Source organism: Dipodomys spectabilis, unplaced genomic scaffold (assembly GCF_019054845.1).
Source record: "Dipodomys spectabilis isolate Male_0828 unplaced genomic scaffold, ASM1905484v1 ptg000362l, whole genome shotgun sequence".
In the NCBI taxonomy this organism is placed as follows: domain Eukaryota; kingdom Metazoa; phylum Chordata; class Mammalia; order Rodentia; family Heteromyidae; genus Dipodomys; species Dipodomys spectabilis.
The window spans coordinates 792,205-796,153 of NW_024871039.1; the positions used below are offsets into that span (position 1 = coordinate 792,205).

Genomic DNA, 3,949 nt, shown 5'->3' on the forward strand with positions numbered 1-3,949 from the left:
CGAGAAAGAGAGTATCTGACCTGCTATGGTTAAGACTGATGTGGAATGTTCAACTGGAAATAGTCATTAAAATTTTTATATGGGAATTGGTTCATGAGAAACAGACAAGCAAGACTTTGAGAGCTCAAATTGAGAATCTTTATTAGAAAGCAGGTGACTGCAGAAGGACTCATGTCTAAAAGACCTGCAGACTATAATGTAGCTTGCACAAAGCTTGTAAAGACAAAATAATCACATGTTTGGGGTAAAGACCCAAGCCCAACAAAAACAAACCATCTAGGGGAGCAATCAGGGTCGAGCATTCTATGTAGCAGAGCTCTCTAGGGACCCAGCAGCATGACACCAATATTCCCAGAATGGCCTGTTTTCCCTCTAGGCTTTTTAGAGCTGGGTAAAAAGCCTCCAAGACCCATCCAGACTCCATGATGACGGTGAGGACAAAACAATGTTACTTTGACCTAATATCCCTACTTCATTATAAAACAAGGGTAAATACAGAAGTTTAGGAAAACAACATGTGGCTACCCTGGCTCCATAACTAACAGCAGACTGCAGAATCCAAACACAGAATACTCCCACAACGCCATACCCAGAAGAGACCAGAGGTGAGGCCCCACAACACCCATACCCAGAGAGCTCCTCTGTCACCATGGCTCAGCCCACAACTAACACAGAAGAGCTGCAGGAGCAGCTCCATGTCTGTCCAGGATATCAGGAGATCAGAGCTGGTGGTTACCCACAGATCGTGACACGGACCCCTCTCCCTCCAACCCATGAAGGAACATTACACTTGAAGATGTCAAAGAAGTCCGAGCCCTTCCTCACTGCCCACATCCCACATGTTGGATTCCAGCAGGAGGTCCTAGGGACTCACACGTGCTGGGCGCCAGGACTCGGTGTCCTCAACAGTCCTGGCTATCAGGGGATAACAATGCTGGTCTGAAAGCAAACGTCCCCGCACCCACAGAGCCTCTCCCTTCAGGAACCATGAAAGGCTTCTGAATGGCAGCTGCAGGAGAAGCATTTCATCAGCTGCAGTTGCTAAGTGAACATGAGTGCCAGCTATAGGAGAAGCAACCCCCTATCGTGAGCACCTGCTGGCGCTGGTAGAGCAATCCCCCATCAGGAGCCCAAACTCATGCATTCACAGGCCCCTACCAGAAGCCCAGGAATCACGCTGTAGCTGCTAGCAGAGAGTTCCCCTCTAGGGTGCCTGCCTCTCCACAAACCTCATGCCTGTCTCTCAGAGTCTTGAATCTACTGTTTCCATAATTGTGCAGCAGACATTTCCAATGGAACAATTTCTGGTAGATCTCATCCTCAGATACATCAAGCATGCACATGTGCCCACCAGCCATAGGAGGCCAAGCATAGACCACTTGTGGGGACAGACCCAACCCAGGGCCAAGGCACAAACAAATCTTGTGCCCATGTGGGTAGCCCAACCCTCCTGAAGTCCCGATTCTGACCTTGCCATCCCCCACTGCAGACGGGACCATGCTCCTCTCAGCCAGCTGGAGACAGAGCATGCACATGTGCTTGTTGGCATGGGCTGGCCTACCCAGTGTCAACTAGCCCGGGGCAAGTGAGGGCTGTCACATCATTCTGGTGTGAGCAGGCCAAGCTCAGGTCACGACCCCCACAATCCCAGGACCCAAATGTGTAAATCACAATGAAAGAAGACATGATTCATGGACTATCAGGACAACAAACCAAATCCCAAATCTAACAACAACCCAGGGAAGGACCCCAGTGAAAGTGAAGAAGAGATGGAGGACAAAAGAACCATTAAAGAAATGATGATGGAATTGGCCAAAGAAATAAAGGGGGAAATGTGAAAGTATCAATAGGAGAAGGAAGACATGAATATTTACCTGGTAGGGGAGATACCATGATCACGAAGGTGGTTTTCCCAGGGCGAGGATTATCCATTGCACTACAGATGTGCTGAGCCTTGTGATTTCCCCAAAGTGGGAAACTCAATTGCATAATTTGCAGTAGTGGGGAATGACATTCGTGCTCTCCCCTGGTAAAAAATTTAAAAAAAGAAAAAGAAAGAACACATGACAAAGGAATTCCAAGATTTCTTAAGCCAGGCATCAACAGATCTTGCCTGTAATCCTAGCTACTCAAGAAGCTGAGATCTGAGGATCATGGTTCAAAGCCAGACCGGGCAGGAAGTCCTTGAAATTTTATCTCCAATAAACCACCAGAAAACTGGAAGTGGTGCTGTAGCTCAAGTAGTAGAGCACTCGCCATGAGCTGAACAGCTGAGAGAAAGCACTTAGGCCCAGAGTTCAAGCCCCACGACCGACAAAGAAAATAAAAAACACAGTAAACCCTTCATTAACAGATGAAATTAATACTTGGAGAACTGATATTAATAGCATAAAGGGCTCATTTTCCACAATGCAAACACCAGTAGAAGTCATAGTTAACAGAATAAGTGAAATGGAAAATAGCATATCAGGAGTCAAGAAGAAATCAGAAGAACTGGAACAGAAAGTCAAAGGCAGACGTTATGTCGAAAAACGAACTTTTTACAACTTTGCCGTGGGATGGGGGGATGGAGAGGAGTAGGGATAAAAGGGGAAACAAAGGAGGAGGCAACAATGCTTGATAAGAAATGTACTCACTATCTTGCCCATGTAATTGTAACCCCTCTGTATGATATTTTCACAATTAAGAAAACACTTAGAACATTCCAAAGGGAAATCCAAGATTTGGCCAAAGCAGCCAAGAAATTAAATCTATGCATAATTAGAATCAACGAGGGAGCATAATTTAATAGAGGCATGGAAAACCTATTTGGTATAATAACAGAGTAGTTCCCCATCTTAAGAGAGAAAATCTCACCCACAAACAGAAGCATATAGAACCCTTAGCAGACAGGATACAAGGAGAAATATTTCTAGACACATCATAGTAAAAATATTAGACTTGAATAGCAAGGAATTGGCTTTAATTGCTCTAAAATCAAAGAAGGACATATATTACAATGGAAATAAAATGAGAATCACTGCGAACTTCTCTACACAGTCCCTCAATGCAAGGAGAGCCTGGAATGATATTATCTAAATCCTGAAAATCAACAACTGCCAAACCAAACTGTGACCCATTGAAGCAATCATTTATATTTGACAGAGAAACTAAAACTTTCCATGACAAACAAAGATTAAAGGAAGTCATGAACATCAAACTGGCATTACAAACAATTCTAAAGGGAGGAATACAATCTGAAAAAAAAAACAAAGAAAATGAAAGAAACATATCAGACAGAAACCACCACAAGACAAATTTAGTAAGCACGGGAAAAGAAAAGAAACAAAATACAGGAAAATAAGTAAATGGCAAGAAAATTGACACATTTCTATAATAACCCTAAACATTAACAGACTCAATTCCCCAAAGAAAGAAAATGAAAAGCAGATTGGATCAAAAGTAAAAGATCTATTCATTTGATTTTGCTAAGAGACCAATCTCACAGCCAAAGATAAAAACCAACTGTGAGCAAAGCGTTGGAAAGAGATCTTCCATTCAAATGTACCCTGCAAGAAAACAGGAGTAGCCATATTACTATCTGATAAGTAGACTTACTAAAATAAATACAGAGACAAGTAAGGACATTACATACTAATAAAGTGATTGATGCATGAAGAGGAAATCAGAGTGGTCAATATCTATGCACCAAGCAACGGAGTGCTTAAACAGGTTAAACAAATACTCTCAGCCTTACCGAACAAAATAGACTCAAATGCAATAATATTGGGAGATTTTAACACCTTACTCTCCTCAGAGGATACATCAACCAAACAAATATAAACAAAGAAGCCTCTGAACTAAATGACACAGTAATAAAAATGGACTTAGCAGACATCTAGTTTTCTACCCAACAATGACCTAATACACCTTCTTCTCAGCAGCCTATGGAACATTCTCAAACATAGAT

The 3,949-nt window shown here is 42.6% G+C and overlaps 1 non-coding gene across 1 annotated transcript; it reads left to right on the forward strand.

The window, feature by feature from the left end:
* Positions 1-1,866: 1,866 nt before the first annotated feature.
* Positions 1,867-2,028, forward strand: LOC122095834. Its single transcript, XR_006145219.1, has one exon. It is a non-coding gene; the product is annotated as a U1 spliceosomal RNA (small nuclear RNA).
* Positions 2,029-3,949: the final 1,921 nt, after the last annotated feature.